The sequence below is a fragment of the Protopterus annectens genome, chromosome 13.part0 (genome assembly GCF_019279795.1).
Source record: "Protopterus annectens isolate FY-2018-M chromosome 13.part0, PAN1.0, whole genome shotgun sequence".
Classification (NCBI taxonomy): Eukaryota; Metazoa; Chordata; order Ceratodontiformes; family Protopteridae; genus Protopterus; species Protopterus annectens.
Genome location: NC_056747.1, coordinates 426,420,390 through 426,440,761, shown reverse-complemented (window position 1 = coordinate 426,440,761; position 20,372 = coordinate 426,420,390). Strand labels below are relative to the sequence as shown.

The window sequence follows — 20,372 nt, the reverse complement described above, 5'->3', positions numbered from 1 at the left end:
TTACACTGTATACATGCCAGTCTGTTTGCCCTCATGTCTCAGTACTTCCATTCCCCTTATACATTTGCTAACTCCATGTTTTATGGCCTTAGCATCTCTCATATCCTCTCCTCTGGTTATACGTCACACCTTCCTGGTGGTTTTCATCGCTGCACTTCCATATTATTTTGCTTGCACGAGTTTCCACTGAGTGCTACAATGTTTTCATCATATTGATCATTGTTGCAGTAGCCATAGCTATTAGGGTTATATCCTGCCAAGGATATAGCGGCTAGCCCAACTTCCAAAACTTCAAGGAACTTTCCATGCAACCAAACTGTCAGGTAGCATGAGTTGAACTGACTTAAAGACAAGCTATGCTGCAAAAATCTTTCAGAACTTTACTGCCATCTGAGTATACGCTGCTGAGGCTTTTGAGGCTCTTTGATCATCTTTTGCTAGTCTTTTGCAGAGCAGACAAATCCCCTTTGGAGGGAAAATACTTCCACCCAGTTTTTTTGGTTGATTATTAATACTTTCTTCTTCATAGAAGTTATTTTAAAGCTAGGAATTTGTGTTTTAATGGACTGTCACAAGACTGTATTGTACTTTTAAATGAGCGTGATCTTTTTTCCTGTCAGTTTATAAGTTGTTTAAAGTATTTAAGAAAACTTTTTTTTTCCTGTAGAAAAACTTGAGTTTTTTATTTTTTGGAGCTGGCAGGTGTTTAAGTGCTTTTCACTGTGTTTGTTTGAAAAAGTGACTGTTAAGGACTTTAAAATTTGCTGGCTTTTGCTGCTTGTTTTCCCTGGGAAATGGGCACCAATTCCAGTTTGGCCATAGAACAAACTATTGGTCCCAAGGACAGGCCTTCTTTCAGCCACAAAAAGAAAAGGTTTTTTCAAGCAGCCTTTGCCAACACAGCAGGCTAGCAACTTGCCTCAACTTCAGGTGGGTGACTCTGCTGTGGGCATTTGTTGTACATCAGACCACTCATCTTTTGCCCTGGGTCCGTCTGGTGTAGCACCTACAGCCACTGAGGACTGGGGGATTAGCCATGTTGTCTACTGCACGGCAGAGTCATTCTTGTTGGCCCTGGGAGAGAGAACAGAGAAGGCTTCTCTGTTTTGTCAGAATGTTGTGCTCATCTCTGGGGAAGCTACTACTGCCATTTATAACAATGTTGGCCCCATGTTGTTTTCTTTTTGCAAAAAGAAGCAGAAAACTAAACATATATCTACTTCTCCTCAAATTTCCTTAGACAGGAGTAGTTTACTGAGTCTGTCTCCGGGTTTTTAGAGGCTTTCGATCCTTCTTATTTATTGCTCCCCTTCCTGAAGAGATTCAAGATTCTAAATGTGGACAGGACGATGAAGGGACATATATGAGTTTTCTCAGTTTTCTGATTCAGACTCTTGAGGATAGTCCAAATTCTGATGTTCCATTTGAGGTTTCTCTCTTTTAAGACTATTTCTAGAATGTGCAAGTGTTTTCAGTGAAAATACACTGAGGTTTCTCAAACCCTCAGAAAATATTATGAACTGTTACAGAGGAAATTTCCTGAACCTTCACCATTTCCTCCAGTTTTGCCAGCTTTTGAGGATGTGTGTATTTGTCTGTTTTTTTCCTGATATCTAGCCTGCTGCCCCTAAGAAGGCAGAAAAAATGTATAAAGTTCCTTAGTCTTGGGTTTTGGAAGAATGTATAAAAACTTGACCCAAGAGCTGTACTTTATTCCTACTGCTGCTAAACAGTTAGTTAATTCCTATACTACTATTTCTGAAAACATTGGGAAGATTATTGGTGGGTACAAGAAAATATTAGGAATATTTGGTCTGCAGTTTCTTTTTTTTGAGGAAACCACTGCTTTAAAATATTTGTTTCTTATGTTGTAGTAGTCACTGCTCAGTGCTCTGTCTGCAGTGTGTATGACTCAGTTGATAATTCTTGCTGGGCTGCTGCCTCTAGTACTGTTTTGAGGAGGTTTGCCTGACTGCATTCTCTGAACCTTCCAAGATGATATGAATAATGATATTTTATTTTCTCGTTTGGATACAAGATACACTTTTTGATTCCTTTGTTGCAGAGGTGATTGAATGATGAAAAGGGTAAGTTAAATCAGGGAATCTTATTTTTTCTGCCATCCTTTTTTCCAGTTTTGTAGAGATTTTCTAACCCCCCAATCCAATTTTCGGCATAATTGATAAGGTGTTCCAAAAAGAATTCAGGAACCCCCCAAAACCAAGGACAGTCCAACTAGTCAGTTTGACTATTTAAAGGACTTTGTTTTCCCTTCTACCTTGGCAGTCCCTTTTCCCTTCCAGAGAATCGAAATCTCCATACTTTCCGTCTCTGTCTGGCAAAAGATAGTTTCAGGTAAATGGGTTCCAAAGATCATTCATCAAGGCTATAGTTGGCAGTGAGAGGCTATTCCCTTGCTATGAAGTTATTCCTCATAAACCAGATCAGACTTTATTTCCACCTATCCTTCATTACATGGTGTTCCAGGGAGTGATAGTACCAGTCCTTCCTTCCCAAGTTGGAAAATATTTTTATTCAAGGATGTTTTTAGAGCCAAAGAAAGAAGATGATTGAAGACTAGTTCCAGATCTTTCCTATTAGACATGTTTGGTATAGTATCAAACTTCAAAGTGGTTATTTCACAATCTGTTACCTCTTCTTCCTCATTCAAGTTTCCTGGTAACTGCACATTTAAAAGATGTTTATCATATTATTCCTTTTCATCCATGCTTCAGGCATTTCTTAAAGTTTGTATGTCTGGATCACTTTAGCAGTTTTCTTCTATACTCTTTGGACTGTCCACTGCACTAAAAGTGTTAACTAAGTGACTAGCTCCAGTTAACGCTTGTTGCAGGCTACAGGCTATCCATTTTCTTTTCACCGTATTTAGATGACCTGCTTAACTTTGCAGACACTTTTTCAAAGTGTCAGGAATTTCTCACATGGGTGAGAGAGCTCTTACACAAGCTGGGATTCCAAGAGAACATTCAAAAGTCCTTTTTGACTCATTCACACAGGATAATGTTCCTGGGTGTCAGCTGGGCACTTCAGTTCAAAGAGCTTTTCTTCCACAAGAAAAAAATATATCTATATGTAGATGCATGTCTAAGGGTTTCCATGCAGACTTCGTCCACTGCAAGGGAATACCTTGGGATTTGTGGTTTCTTGGTATCTGATTCTCATGATAACTCTGGCAAGACTCCACATGAGAAAGATACAGTGTTATCTGGTCTGTTTGGTCCCAACATGGATATCCCTTCTCTCATCAAATCATAGTGCTGGGGTTTGTCAGTAGACAATTTACTTGGTGGAGACAGCAAGCATCCCTAAATTCAAGTCTCCCCTTATCCCTCCCTGTTCCAAAGCAGTCATTCATCTCAGATGTCTCAAGCTTTGCTTAAGGAGCAGTTTTACGAGGGATGATAATGCAAGGTATATGGGGCACCTAGGACAGAAGGCACTCAACTCTCTGAATCATCATTGATGCCCAGGACCCCTTGTGGTACATCTTCAAGCAGAGGGAAAGCAGTTAATACCCTCTTTGCAGACTAGCCATGTTAGCTTTAGATATAGCTTTACAGCACAGTCTCACTCTACAGGTATCTCTCATTCCTTCAGAGCAATAATGTGTGGCAGACAAGCTGAACAGGACAGGGTAGATCCTCACTTATGCAAACCAGATCAGGTGATCTTCCAAGATTTGATCCATCTCTGGGGAGTTCGAGTAGTCTCACTTGCCTTCTCGCTACATAATTAGCTGACAAGGTGCTTTTGCAGGACTCCATGCTAGAAGACCTGAAGGACAGATACCCATTTCTTTTTCTGTGAAGGGAATGTTCTTGTATGCTTTTCCACCCTTTCCTTTGATATCCAGGGAACATCTGAAGATTCAGAAGGAATCCCCCCCATGATCTTTGTGGTGACTCCCTTTCTGGTCCAGGCAGCAGGGGGTTTCCACCTTTTGGAAGTGGCCAGGGGCAGTTACCCCAAACTTCCTCACAGAATGGATCTACTTGCACAAACTCAGAGGTGTTTGATACACCCAGACCCCAATCAGCTTCAACTAACTGCCTGGATGATATTCTTGTTTTCCTTTAGGCATCTGTTTACTGAGGATATGCAACAGGTACTAATAGAGGTAAGAAAGCTTGCTACTAGAATATCCTATATTAGCAAATGGAAAAGGTTTTCTAGTTGGGTGACATCAGTAACATGACCAGCACCCATTTAAGGCTAGTTATTCTCTGGTTTTACAGTATTTGTATGAGTTAATTTCCTATGGCCTTTCTTACTCCTCCATCAAGGGTAATTTATTAGCCATTTCAGCATGTCTGCACATGGATCCTCCCATTTAAAGGCATTCTTGTGTCAAAATATCATTGAAAGGGGTTTTACTTATGAGACCACCAAGAAAATCTGTGCACCCTTTTGGGATCTTAATTCTGTGTTAGAGAAGCTAACATATGTTCCATTTGAACCAGCTAATCTGCCTGACTTGAAGTTCTTAATTTGGAAAACAGTCTTGCTGATTGCTTTTACTTCTGCAAAAAGAGTATCTCGGTTGCAAGCTCTTATGGTCAACCCTAGCTAATTTTCCACATAGATAGGGTTTGTCTGAGAATTACAGCAGCCAACCATCTTTGACTGAAGTAATAATTTTAATAACTCTGGTAAGTGCTTTCGTGCCAACTGCACATCATCAGAGCATACAAAAACCTACTAAAAACGACACCTTAAATATATTTTAATTAAGAACATTCATTAAAACACTGGTAAAATTCAATTAGTAACCATAGTAACCTATTGAATGTTAATGATGTAATTTCCTATCTTTAAGTGTTGGTTTCAGTGGAACATTGCCATTGAGGCCATAACCTTTGTCTGCCTGGAATAAAATAATCCATTTAATCTCATTATTTTCAGTCCTGTCAGTTGTACTACCACCTCTAAAATTGTCGTAGACTAACTGCAGAACTATAAATTCAAAACTATGCCCTTTATGCATTTTTACATATTTATTCAGAGCACTACTTGCTACAGCTCATCTTATATCCCCCAAGTGTTCTAAAATTCTCTTTCATACTCCTGTTGGTTTTCCCAAAATAATAGCTAAATAGACTAGATTTCTACTTTTATAATCAGTATATATCCTAGGTGAACACTAACTTGGACACTGGATGAATAAACAAATTCTTAGTAGTTATGGACCCACAGGCTTTACAAGTTTTACATGAAAACGTCCCTATCCTGACTGATACTGGTCTCATATTCTTTCCATTTTTACCATAGCACAATCGTCTTTTTAATGATAGTCCATTTTTAAAACAAAAGTAGGGGCATCACCCACTGCATTCCTCAGCCTTTCATATGCTAATAAGATTGACAGAATCATTTTAATAGTCTCACATATCAGATTGACATCACTAGAATATGTTAGTGACCTTTATATTATTCTTATTATATCTCTTCTCACTGGATATCTCACCATCTTCCAAGCTCCCCTTCTTTTGTTTATCTGTGACAGAGAAGTAAGGTTTCCCTTTACTTTCCCTTACTGATTTAACCTGATCTGCTGCTTTTGTAACATCATTGCCACTGTACCCCCTCTCTATAAACTCATCGCTCGTAGAGCTGAGCACATTTTCTAACTCTGAATCATTAGTATGTAGTCCTGATACTAGTAAAAAGTGTCCTTTCAATATGTTTGTATAAATGTAATTTGGGTGCATATTTCTGCGGTGCAAAGTTTTGTTCTTCCAGCAGGTATTTTTAAACATCTCTGTACTCAGGCCACCTATTTCATCCCTAGAAATCTTCGCATCCAAAAAATCAATACTTTCATATGTTATATTAGCTGTAAAATTTTAAGAAATCAGTACTTCTATTAATCCTGTCTATGAACCCTTGAAGTTCATCTGTTGTACCACACCATAGGAAAAAAACGTCATCAACAAATCTCTTGTAGCACATTATTCTTTCATTAACCCAGTTATCACCTAGAACATTCTATGATTCCCAAGAAGCCATCACCATATTGGTGTAGCTGTTGGCACAAGCAGAGCCAATAGCTATGTCATTCTTCTGCTTGTATAATTCACCATTAAAGGTAAAAACATTATGCTATAAAATCAACATTAATAAGGTATGTGTAATATTAATATGACAGTTATGGACCATTTCTCCCCAGGCCTCTGCTGAAAATTGTCTTCAGTCCAAGTCGACTTTCCCGGTAAACAATTGTTAAGTAAATAAATAACTTAGAATAATCATTATTTACAGATAAAAACTTTCTAACGGCTTCTACCCCATATTCATTGGGGGTCACCGTAAACAAAGTACAGACATCCATGGTTACAAAAATAAATTGTGACACATCAGTAACTTGATTAACACAGCTATGCAGGTATTTCAAAAATCTTTAGTGTCTCTTAACACAGCTGGAACCTTATTCAATATAGGTCTCAACTATATATATATATATATATATATATATATATATATATATATATATATATATATATATATATATATATGCTTTGATAATGGCTTCATCATCCATCCCTGCCCAGCCACTATAGATTTCTTTGGTGGTTTGGTGAGATTCTTATGAATTTTTGATAAGCCATGCATAATAGAAAAATCAGGCTCTTCAACATTAAAATACATTTTCATCTCATATGTTATAGGTCCTGTCATCAGCAAATTATATAATTCTTTGTGCACTCCTTTAATTAATTTATTAACCTCACTCATAGTCCTTTTACTATATGTTGAAATGTCCACCAAATGTTTCTGTATACTATTAAAGTAAAAGGATTTGTCCACAACTACTACAAGACCCACCTTTATCGGCTGGGCTTATCTGAATATTGTCATTACCCTGTTGTTCATTCAGTGCATTACATTCATCAGTAGTTAAATTATAAAACTTTTTACCTTTGCTAGAATTACACTGTATCAGTTTACCTTTAAAAAGGCTTACCAGTGGACCTAACACGCTGTTTCTTAAATCTTTTACACTGTTCCTGCCCCTGGAGCAAAGTTTTTAAGGTTACATTCCTTGCAAAAAGCGAAGGTCCAGGGCAACATCTGCAAACTTCATGTACTCAGCTGGGATAAAAGATAAACTCAGAAGTTGTAATTGTGAATCGATTAAACTATATAGTGATATTTTTATATTAGCTTATTCACATTCTCCCTTTCTTCTTCTGTAATGCCAGGCCTTGTTCTTGGCCCAACAACGAACATCGCTTCCTTCTCCCTCTGTTTTGTGAACATTGTTTCGCTGTCTAATTCTGTTGCTTCAAAGCTACCAGAAGTGGTGGAAACTTGCATAAATTTAAAGGGACAGCCGCAGTGGCTAGCCCTGCCATGGTTGTGCCTCCATACTGCATGTACGCACACGTACACATGCATACATTGCCAATTAATGTGTCTAATCTACCTACTGCGTGTCTTTGGAAACGTACACTGGGAGGGCATGCAGACTCTGCTCAGGAGGCACCCCAACCGAGAATGAGTGGAGACCCTCTTCCTGTGAGTTGGCAATGCAGTCTGCTGCACCACTGTGCAATCCATTCTGTCTTTCCTAGGTTCATCTCCTGAAAGAATGCATCTTTTCTCTGTATTTACTTACTGCAGTATATTACTTATCATTGATTTTGCACTAAATCTTACCTTGCCTAACTATAGACTAGTTCTACCTTCTCTGGCCACTACACCAATTTTGGTGTCATCAATGAACAGATAGATCTGATGCTCCAGTACCAAGGCAGAGTGTAACGTGGACATGAGAAACAAAACTGGTCCAGTACTTGGTGTACTGCCTTTTCCTCAGGTAATTCCCCATAGGTTACTAGTTTTTGCTTATAGTTTCATAGGTACTTTCAAGGCTATTGATCTGTGAAGATCTTAAGCTGCAGACCCATGGTAATAATGTGTTATATTTTGTAATATGAAATTCCAGTGATAGGCTGCACATGTATATATTGTCTACTTACATGTTTCCACTATACATGGAACCCATTGGAGTTAATCCATGGGTGAATTTGCAGTTAACCCATCCAGTTGTCCAGGTTGCATTTAAACAGAATAAGAGAAGTACTCTACTTCATGTGAAAAGAGTTGTAAGCGTTTGTGAATTGCAAGATGCATACTTCTCAAGTGTATCTCATTATGAGGAATATGCCTCATTTTGATTCTTAAAAAAAGTCCATGTTCCTTGTTGTTCTACATTGTAAGGGTCCGTTACATATTCATTGTTAGCAGTTTTTCTAATATCCCTGGTAAATAAAATTGAATTATAGTAATTCATCAAAAAAAAAAAAAACATTTTATAAGTATAAAGTAATACATTTAAACCATGCTGGGACTTCCTAGTTGAAGCCATTGATGAACTATTAGTATGAGTTCCACATTGAGTGGCAGTGATCCACAGTTTGGGGATGGAATGTTGAGAGCTGTGGAAGATGAACCTTTCATGTCTGTGTGACAGAACATACCCCAGTTCCCTTAAAGCTAAAGCATATATGTAGGCACCTTGTTTTTTTTTTTTTTTTTTAGTTGATTAACTGATATGAAAAAATAATCTTCTCTTAGCTGTGCTTTGCTTTTCCTGTAGGCATTGTCTTTTGCAAGTTATTGGTTTTCCTAATTCATTATTGTACATTCCTTCAGCTGTGCCTTTTCTGTGAGGCAGAGAGACAAAGGCAGAAATGCACAATTTTCACCTGTGTTATACTTGTCAAGATGGCAGTTGTTGCCAACACTAAGTAGTACCAAAACAACTATACAATGCCTGCTGTCTGTCTTACATCAGGGGTGCTTTGTGGCTGCAGACTGTGATACCTTCCCATAACTAACTGGAGGCTTGACTATTTAATAGTCTTTTTCACTATTGCAGAGTAAAACTGGCTTGATAGATATGTTAAAAGTATACTAGTTATGTAACATATCTTTAAATAGCAGAATATTTCAAATTTTCAATTGTTAAAAGCTGTATGGCTATCACTGTCCTGTCTACAGAAGCAGGGATATCCTTGGCAAAGATTTAATTTGCACTAATAAAGCAAAATGTCTTAAGAGTTTAGATTTTATTGTGCATTTTAGTAGACTATAAGAATTTCCACCAGAAAAAAAAGTGAAACAATATTGTAAGAATGGAGATTTTCTTTAGGCTTCTCATGGGCAGGCTGGGAGGTGTAATGTACTACAGAGATCTTTCAGGGCACAGGAAAGACAGCTTCATTAACCTTCCTTCTGCAGCCTCTGACCCTTCTTAACTCTGATCCTTCAAAGCCTGATCAGCTCTGCTAATCTGGTCTCAGTGTGTCAAACTCTGTAGAACCATCTTGTGGATTTTGTCGTATTATGAAGCAGAGAGAGTGACTTAAAGCAAATTTACATACAACTGGACAGATTATAATCAGCTCATTTCCTGATTTTAATGTACATTTTAAAGATGTTGGTCTAATAGACTTTAATAAATATTTTGCTTATATTTCCTGTGCTCATGGGCCAGGAGCTGTAGTGAAATGAGTTTATAAACTCTGTAGCTTAGACCACATTCTGATTATTGCTGCCTTTTGTTGAATCCCATAGACTGTTAGATCAGCTCAGCGCTGCAGCAACTTCCACTCCTCCTCTTAATAGTATTTACTAATTTAAGGATAATCTATTTCAGAATCTGATGCCGAGTTTCACTCTCTGATCTCTCATTCAGCGGCTGAACAACTTTGTCACTATTGTTGCATTTGAATAGTATGATTCTCCTAGTGCTGAGTCACTGCACAGCATAGAACAATATTTAGCATTGAGATCAGTAGTAGTGATGGGAAGGATGGGGTGAAGGGAGCAGCTATCCTGGGCACAAGCGGTTAGCAGACTTGATCAGCAGCTTAGAAGCAGTGCCAATCCCCCCAGCCTGGAAGTGCAAGCATTCTTTTAATATGAAACTGCTTAAATGATAGTATGTCAAGACAGCAAACAGCTGTTGTGTATCTACATAATAGCTCTTTGCTATGTTCACACACTAACTTCTGTTTAAAACAAAGGGACTCTTTGTGCAGTGTAGTGTGTATGACTGAAAGTGCTGTTACTGACTGCAGTGTGTGAACAAGATGTACAACAACCTGTTTTTTTTTTGTCAAGTCTGTGAGGACCTTTGTCTTCAGCTTATGTGTGTGGTGGTGATGGGGGTGGGGGTTAATAGGTGCATTGCCCTAGATGCCAACAGACCTTTTTATAGTTCTTCCAAGAATGCATAACCGCTTTTTCTCCCAATGTAAATTCACTCCTTTAAAGAATTTTATTTTACACTTACATAGTCTTTTTTCATGATATTTTTGACTGCCTACTTAGCAAACCATCAGCTGCCACTGGCGAGTCTCCTCCATCCCAGATATCAGAATTCACTCCTGACCTCCCTCCAGATCTGATTCAAAACTCTCCTATTGTGTACAGTATGATTGGGGTGACTCATTTTAGTATCTTACTTGCATCCATAGGGATTTTTTTGTTGCATGCTTTACCTGTTTTGCTTGTACAACAGCCACTATGCAGTGACATATGGCTTAGAATATCTGTCAGTGCATACCCTGGTATTCTGTAAGCTTAGGCTGTTATCACAATGAGAGGTGCCTACCCTGCTTATGTCCCCTCCTCCTTGTGATAAGTGAACCCTTAAAAATACCTCTGCCTTTCCTGTCCCCCCCCAATCAGATCCTCAAGTCATGGGCTAGATAGTTGAATCCAGGTTGACTGGGTTGCAGCCAAGGCTCCCTTCTTGTTTACTTTGGAGCATACACCTGCCTAGTCTTCCTGCAGGAAGTGTTTAATGCAGAACAGTTTTGTTGCAGCAGTTCCCTGTATGTTTGCAGTGGAAGATAAACCGGTGTGGCAGTATATCATGTTACAGAAACGATCACAGAAGTTAAACCATCTCTGTTTTTATAGAAAGCTAAAGCCTTGACATCAATCCTGGTGACCCAAGTTTGAGTGGACTCTCGTGTGCCTATTGAGGGAGTTGGCATGGGGGGGGGGTAGTTATGTCGCTTATCCTGCTTATCCCTCCTGGGGGTGAATGTGGGAGCACATGCTAAGGGTACTTGTTCCTGTGGATGAATCCCCAGTGCAGATCAGAAACCTTACTGGAGCACTGGTTTCAAGAGGGGGTTAGGACTGTTCTGAAGGAGTTGCATCACTTGGGGGGAGTAGCACACCCTCGCTGGCATCCTTTGCATGCCAGACCGTGGGCATGTGCAGTAGTGAAAAATGAACCACCTGTCTTGGCATCCTCAGTGATGGCCTCTTTTGGTCAGCTCTTTCACCCGTCATGGTGAGCAAATGGCTCAGTAGACTGATGGGTGGCAGGCAACAAGTTAAAAATAATGAAAAACAAAATAAAAGTTGAGAGAAGTTTGTTCAGCTGATATGGTGGCACAGAGGTAAAGCCATCTGTCTGTTTCACTGGCAAACTAACTTTGGCAATAAACACAGACCACTGAAAGGGTCAGCTTGAGAAGCAGTCCTGTCTTGGGGGTTTTAGAGGGATTGATGCCTGTTCAAATCCTGAAGAACAGAAACCTCACAGGTTAGCACCCTTAAGGGGGAGTGACAGAATGTCACTTGCTGGTTTGACAGATGGGCACACTGAGCTTGCTGATATCATTGCACATTACTGTTTCTGTTTAGCAACTTGGCCAGCAGACCTAGAATTAGGGCCATTAACATCCTGCCCATTGCACCTTATAGGGCCTTGCTCCCCATTTATATTAATCTTGATGTAGGGCCAATTCCTGCAGTAGACAAGGGCCCATCTGAGATTTTACAAAAAGGAGTTATAGGGCTACCAGGGAGAGCAGGTGGGGGTACAGGAAGCTGGGGCTAGCAGTGGACTGGGGGGACAGTATGTTTTGGTTACATTCAGACTGTGGTTGAGCTAGTTGTGCCTCCTCTTTCCTGTCATTCTGTTTAATGTGAGTAATTTGTGTTATACTTGATTCTTTAGCTGCCTTTATAGTTATTGCCTGGTAAGGGATGTAGCCAGGATATTTTGTGTTGTACACCAATTTCCGGAATCTAGCCTCACCTTGATGAACACTGTATGACAGTTGGGTAACTTCTTATGGAATATCTTGAAATGTCAAACACAATGATGACGTTTTAAACACATGCAGTGTAGTGCAGAAAGGCAGTGAGTTGCAGGATTCACACACTCCAGGCCTGTGTACTAGTAATGATACGTGGTATTTTTCCTTCGGCTTGAGTTAGCATAACTCTAAACCTCCCAAAAGTCATAGATAGGTTTGAAGGATCACTGAAACAGCTCTTTGAAACTTGGTAGCATACCTTTCAACTGTCCATATTTTTGCAGCATGTCCAGATTTTTGCCTAATATTTTTGGTCTGTTGCTCATAAAAGTTTGGTTTTCTGACAAGTCATTGACAAATCATTGAGGATGGAAGTCAGAAAATAATGACAGGCATTTGTGTTTCAGACTTCATGCCCTTCAGAAATTTCATGCTAGTGGAGAATCTGTTCTATCAACTTTCTAAGAGGAATATTTAAAAATTGTCCCTATTTTTGGACTTTTGTCCACTTCCCATTACATATGACTTTGTCCAGATTTTGTGCTCTAAGAGGTTGCAAGGTATGCTTGGTAGAGTGATAATTTGTACAAAACTTACATTATCTAAATAGTTACAAGCCAGTGACTGTCATGCTTAGTTTCTATGGGAATTGTGGGAACAATACATACAGGAAGGAATGAGGTTTAAAAGAAGGCAGGACTTAAATGAGCTTTGTAATGTTTGACTGAAAATGATTGGGTAGATTATAAGTGATGAATAGTTATGTTTGCAACTGGGAGTGTGTCAGTATGATTTGTGATGTAAAATACTTGCAACTAGGATTGTGTCGGTGTGGTTTGTTTTCATTTTTATAAATGTATGATTGCTTATGTCATAAGTGATGGTTTAATAAAGATGTTTCTTGTTTAAAAAATGGAGCAAGAATTGAATAATGTTGCTTAGGTGATATGATATATAGCAGTATATGTGAAGTATATTAATGTTAATTTGTTAATACAGTTTGATTACCTTTGTATAAATGTAAATTTGTCTATGTCACAAGTGATAATTCAATAAATGTTTAAAAATGCCAAGTTTTGTCTATCTGAGCTGCACATATGTAAGAATGTCAACTCTTAAGTTCATAGTTTGAGTAAACAACCAAAAAATAGTTCTCTTGATGCTATACAAATAGAAACAAATTACTGAAACTATTGCAGAATCCTTATAAAAAATTATGAGCAGGCAAATAAACCTTTTTATGGTACATAAATCATATATTTTCATGAATTTGAAAAGTTCTCTGGTACAGTTCAAATTCATTGAACACTTTTTCTTAAAGTGAAAAAAAGTACAAAAAAATCTGCATTCCTGTACCTCCACTCCCACCTTTCTCTTAAACTATCCATAATCCTTCTATAGTAAGGCTGCTACATGTCATGGAACTCTGCATTTTATTTTTATAGGAAAGGCTGGTCTACCACGCTCAGTTTACTAAAACCACAACCCTCACCAGGGCAGGTGGCATAGACTACTGATGTAGCATCACAATGTAAATAGCTGAAGCTGCCAGAAATAAGATACTGTCAATGATTTTCTTTCAGTGCCCAGATATTCTGTCACCTGAAGCACCCGATCTACTTTTATGTATGAATTTATGTATCAATTCTCTGACACGCTGTCATTGTCATGGTTTAACTTCTGCAGGAAAGCCTGCAGTGCTGTCAGCATATTGGAAATGATAAAGATCTTGACTTCTCTTTTCCAGGGCTGCTCCCACCACCAATCAGGCAGGAAAGCAGCTACTGTTTGCAAAAGCCACTCTTTAACCCAGAAGGACATTGCCATCTTTAACCTATGTTATTCCACTGACCAAAGCAGAGAGCCTGATCAGTAAATATGAAAGGGCTCCACAGTCATGCTGCATACGTTTAGATTAGGTTTGACTCTAACAGGTTTGGTTAGTAATTTAGAAGAGTACTAACACTGCTGTATTTCCAGTCTGCACAGGTGTTATGCTGTGTCAATACAGAGTGAGTGATCTCAATTTTTACAAAGTGTGCACTCATAAGAAAGTAATTTAATGTACAACAAACCTAGATGGCACAGTGGTGATAGTGGTGAAGCTCTAGGCTTTGCTGCCTCATGATTATTATTTCTTCAGTTCTGCTCTCTGTTAAAGTGCTTTGTGTGTGGTGTCTACATGTCTGCCTGGGTTTTCAACAAGTGCACGGTTTCCTCCTGATCCATAAACATGTGCTAGGTGATATCTGTCCTCCAAATTGCCCATAAGTTTGTGTCCTATGTGTGAGTGAATGTTTTGTGTGTGTGTGTGTGTGTGTGTGTGTGTGTGTGTGTGTGTGTGTGTGTGTGTGTATGTGTGCATGCACGTGCATTTGTGTGTGAGCACGTGTTGGGAGGGGAGCATATGTGCACACGTCCAATGATAGACTGTCAGCCTGTGTAATAGCTGCCTGCCTTCCATTCCTTTTGTGGCTAGCTAGGCTCTAGCTCCAGCACAGTCTTGAACTAGGTGACATGGGTAATTGAATGAAAAATAACAAAACCGTATTATGTAAATAAATAAATCAAAATCTAAAATAAAAGTGTATTTTGTGGCATATCAGGTGTATGTCTGACTACACCCTTGCCTCAGGTTTGCACATTTTTTGGTACCCCATGCAGAGAAGGAATGCCTTTTGGTGCTGGTTTGAATTTGTTTCAAGGGCGTGCACACACACACACACACACACACACACACACACACACACACACACACACTGATATCCAGACACGCTCATAAACACATGACATTTATACAATGGCATCCAGACTGCTGCAGTCACTACAGATATGCATGTGTGCATAAATACACACACATGCGCACACACAGAGCTTTGTAGTACTTAACTGCAGGGGTGTTAACAGCGCCAGTCCTACCAAAGAAGTAAGTGGGTGTATGCTGTCAAATGATGGCATATACCTTTTCCACTTTGTGCCCCAAATTGTGTAAAAAGGGTATTATCTACCTCACTGTTCAAATGCTGGCAGTGTTTCCAAGAAGAGCTTTGGACTGTTTAATATTAGCCATGCTCCCAGATATTTGCTTGCAGCTTTGCCAGTGAGACCATTGTTCATGCTGTAGGTCGGTACTTTTGTACTGCTGTGGCAGTACAGTGTTCTGTCAGTCACTCAGACATAACGTGTTGAGAAAACCTTTAGAGGACAGGTTAGTGTAGTATGCTGCCAAATTCTTGCTTCTGTATCGCTTTAGATTTTTATCTGTGTGTGTGTGTGTGTGTGTGTGTGTGTGTGTGTGTGTGCGTGTGTGTGTGTGTGTGTGTGTGCTGATTTACAGTGTGACCATTCTGAAAAGTCACAGGTTCTTATGACTACAGAATGTTTAGTTTTCATGTCCTACAACACACATGGAAACTTTCAGCACTAATCCTGTTGGAACTGCCTCCCTTGACTCTCCTTTCTAGAGCAAGTTATTGAATTGCAGGTAGATGCTTTGTGGGCTGTGGCTACACTTTTTCTTTTTCCCCATGGTATTTGAAGCTTGTGAATTAGCCTGGGGCTTTCTGTTACTGGGATACCTTTTGTTTCTTGGGAACTAATTATCTTGCATTCCATATTCACAACTGTGCAGTTTTTGCTTTTTGGAGATGGATGCCTCATGTGAGCAAAAAAAAATCATTTTATGATGAAGCACTGTTTTCTAGTGACTGTGGCCAGGGACACTTTTAAGGATGGACACCCAGAGACTTTTTTATTGGGTAAATGCCTGAGAAGGAAACCCTTGTCAAGGAGCAGACATTACAGATATAGCATGGGTTGCTCTATGCAGTGTTTCTGGGTGATGAAACCTTAAGAGGGAATGTGCACTGCTATGGTACGCAAATTTGCTCTCAGCTGCAGCCTGTTTAGTTTTGAAACCTGTCTGGATAGTTATCTTGTCCCCAGCTCCACTCATCACTATGGAGTTCTTGCTTTGGGAAGACCAGCTCCTTTCATTGCTATGCATTCTTACATGCATTCATAAGCTAACTTTAGAGTCTGCCTAGCAAAAGCTGAACTTCACATTAAGAGAGTTGGTGACAGACTTGCCACCCTTTTTGAAGCTCTTAATAGTACTCACGTCCCAAATTGGGCAGGGCTATACATGATAACCAAGGTTCTAAGTTGTCTGCTCATCCAGTCATCAAGATGAATTAAAAGCAGCCAGAGTAGTATATTGTTTGACCTGTAGTAGACCTCTGTTAATTGGTGCTGGTCACAGTGAATACATTGCATAACCTTGATTTCAAATACATAAACATGTGGTTTTAGTGTTATGAAACACTTATGTCATAAAACGTTAGTTTACAATTATCTTTAATAAGAAATTCATCACATACATTGATTAAAAGGTAAGAAAAAAAGTTAAAAAATGCATAAGAGGTGATATAACTTGTTGGCTCCTTACAACCTAATTGAGGTATTTCCTGATAGTATTGTTGTAGTATAGTCTTGGCCAAGCTTTCTGTGATGTCATTCATTTAGCCAAACCCAATGTAATGCCATCTGTGTAACTATGCCATTCTGTGTCCAACTTTGGGCATTTAAGAGCATAACAGCCTTGTGGAGGCCCATTCAAGAAATCTATTCAGAACTCAAAAAATCCAAGCTTCAGCATCTCACCAGTGATGACAATTGTCAAAAGATTTTAATACTCTTAACATATACTGGAAAAATCACGCAGATAAAAATAAGCAAAAAGGTTTATTTTAAATGCATGGAGACATGCTACAAAGTACATGGTATGTCAGCAGTCTAAATTCTGTACACTTCATATGGGTTTTTATACCCTTTCCTGCACGTACACAGTGGCTGGTTACTAGACAAGGAATTTCACTCAAGGCTATAAATTCACATCCTGGAGCCTTAGATGGTCAGAGGTCAGGCACAAGATAAGCTTGTGCCTGGATCAAGGTATCATCTGTGCATTCCTCTTTGGTCAGCAAATTCTTTACAAGAAAAACAACTTATTTTAGCTTATTTCTTTGCACGCAATGCAGTTTCACATTTTAACCCTTACTATACATGATACAAAGATGTTGAACACAAAGATTCTTACTACATTTCCCCCCTAACAACACTTTGTATCAGTAATACATTTTATTCATACAGTTTTTTGCATGACTCGTGTTCTGTATATTCAGAATAATAAGCTTTAGTTGCATTGGCAGACAATACATTTGATATTATCATTCGGATGCAAGGAATGCAGCAACAACCCAACAGTAGGAATATAATGGCACCAACACATATAGCAATTAAGACATTCATAAGTACTGTTCCCCAATTTCCAAACCAATTTTGGAAAAAGTCAGTTAATGGATTCTGTCCTGGTTTTGTAAGTTCAGAAACTTGTAGGATCTCCAGATGGCTGTTAATGTCATATTTGTTGTCTGTAATGAACGGACAAGTACCTCCTTTCGCCGCTAGGGTGAAATCGAGCGCCATACGATTCTGCAATGCTACAGTCCTCATTGCAGTTAACTCATCCGTCACCAATTCTAGCACAGAAAAAGTTGCATTGCTCAGAGTTTCTAACAATTTTGACAGTTTTCTGAGCTCCCAAATGGATTTTACTGTCCCATACACTGGAAGAATACCAGCCCAGGAAATAACATCATCGCCCAAGTCCATGTGAGATAGCCCCTTGCTGCTACTATGGGCCAAATCGTGGTGATAGATCCAGGATGCATCAACGTTACCTACGGGATTAACAGGTTTATTAACAGCACGTACATTTCGTATTTTACCTTGGGGAAGAGAAAATGTATGTCTTATAGCTGGTGCTAAATAACCCAAAAAGCAACTGCCTGACCAATTCCTTGGTAACCATTTGTATGCTTTTCTACCACAGATAAAACACAGATAAAATAACAATCATTTACTTTGTGTAATATTGACTGGAACAGAGTGATTTTCTTTATCTTGCAGCCCTTTAAACAAAAGATCATACACAGATAACATTTTTTCAAAGAAACTTGTGTCATTAACAAGCCCTGTACTATTAACAAGCACTCTTATAGGCTTGAAACTCGTTGCACAGTGCCCATCTATTGTACAGTTATGAATTATTGTTACATTACACTGACTCCATCCAACCTTACAGTTCCATTCTGGCGACCCATGAGGGGTAATGCTATTTTGTCCTTTAAGGCTACATTTGAAGTTTCAAATAGTAAATTAGTCCATGTATCATTTGCCCCCAAAGGGACTGTACCTAACATTAGACCACCATGTACAGTAGGGATAGCCGTGCATATCCAACAATTTGAAACATTAAAAGATAGAGCATATGCATCATCTCTCTTTACTTGGCTAGTCTTGTTTGAAAATAAAAACGGCCAAAACAGAAAAGTAACAATCACACTTATTAACAACAAAATTATTTTGGAATGCTTTTGTGGGAAGGGCTGCTCCCTCCCGGTATTTCTCTGCATTGCTACAATAGTCAGATATTTATACAAAACAAGATTACTACTAATCAGTGTTCCTCAGGGGAACTCAAGTTTTTGTCCAGTTCAAACTGTTTTACCAGTTTACAATGTGTCAGATGGATCCACGATGTTTTTTTCTTTTATTTGGACTGCTGTGGGTGTTGTAATCAATACCTGGTATGGACCTTCCCACTTGGGGGAGACCCACGTCTTCCTCTTGACAATTTTAATCCAAACCCAGTTCCCGGGTTTCGCTTCCAGGATCCTGTTGTTCTTTTGATCTGAAAAGCAATCATTCGTTAGAGAAGTGTTAGTTCTGGTCAGCAACAATTTCCTCATGTAATCTGCTATCTCTTCACCCCCCTCACGTTCCGCAGGCAAAAATTTTGCCACTGCGGGACGTAATAAGGTCTCCCGTATAATAGTTCAAATGGTGTGACCCCTTTTGAGGTGGGAGTGGTACACATGGACAGGAGTGCCAGAGGTAAGCAGTTTATCCAAGACTGATGTGTCTCGGCCATGAGTTTACGTAATTTGCCTTTGAGAATGCCATTATGGCGTTCAACCAACCCTGCTGACTGTGGGTGGTAGGCACAATGGTGTTTTAACTCGATCTGAAAAACGGCGGCCAGCTTTTGAATAACTTGGTTTACGAAATGTGTGCCATTATCAGAATAGATGTGTGTAGGTAGCCCAAAATGAGGGATAATGTTATTTGTAAGGGCCTTGGCTACCGACAGTGCATCTGGGTGTGCTACCGGAAAAGCTTCAACCCATTTTGTAAAAGCGTCAATAATGACTAACACAAATCGCTTCTGTTGAACAGGAGTTAGTTCAATAAAATCCATACAGATTGTGTAAAATGGATACGGAGGTAGCGGAAAAGCTGCTGGGGTGATCCGCACCCCACCACCATGGTATCGTGCACAAAGCAGGCACGATAAACAAATCGTTTAGCGTATGCTATAAAGCCCTTGGTCCAGAAAATTTGCTGGATCATTTGAACCATAGCAGCAGGGCCCAGATGCGATGGGCCATGTGTCACTAATGAGGCATACCTAAAAAGGTTTGTTGGCAAGACATACTTATCATTTGGACCTACAAAAACTCCCTGCTTTTGAATAGCCCCATATTTAATCCATGCTGTTTTTCCTGAACTGTACTAAGTTCCTGCATTACCTGTAAAGTTTGTAAATCAAATTTATCTGTAGGATGAAGTTCCTTCTGTGTGGTCTTGAGTGCAAAGGTAGTGGTTAAGGCTATACTTTTTGCAGTTTTGTCAGCCAGTGCATTTCCAAGTGATACCGGATCCTTGGCATTCGTGTGCACTACGCACTTACAGATGGCCAGTCCCCGTGGCAGTTGGACAGCTTGTAAGAGGCTAAGGATTAAATCCTTGTGGGTTATTTCCTTTCCTGAGGCCGTAACCATTCCCCTATTTTTCCATTGCAGTGCAAAGACATGGACCGTGGAAAAGGCATACTGACTATCTGTGTAGATAGTAACTGCCTTATCCTTGGAGATGGTGCATGCTCTGGACAAAGCAATCAATTCGGCCGCTTGTGCGGACAGGTTCCTGGGGAGGGGTTTTGCCTCCAGTACCTTAGTCTCAGTTGTGACTGCATACCCCACTTGTGTGATACCTGCCTCATTCTTACATGCTGACCCATCTACAAACAGGGCCCAATCTGAATTTGCCAAAGGTTGGTCCTTAAGGTCTGGTCTTGTTAAGACATTAGAGTGTATTAAATCTAAACACACGTGAGGGGCACCGTTGTCAGCTGTAGGTAACAGCGTGGCTGGATTAAGA

At 39.5% G+C, this 20,372-nt stretch overlaps 1 protein-coding gene across 30 annotated transcripts in view; it reads left to right on the top strand.

Annotated features, from left to right (window-relative positions):
• The window catches only part of LOC122787386 (receptor-type tyrosine-protein phosphatase S-like), a 3,272,784-nt gene that overhangs the window by 628,711 nt on the left and 2,623,701 nt on the right, over positions 1–20,372 (top strand). The gene's annotated exons all lie outside the window — the stretch shown is intronic.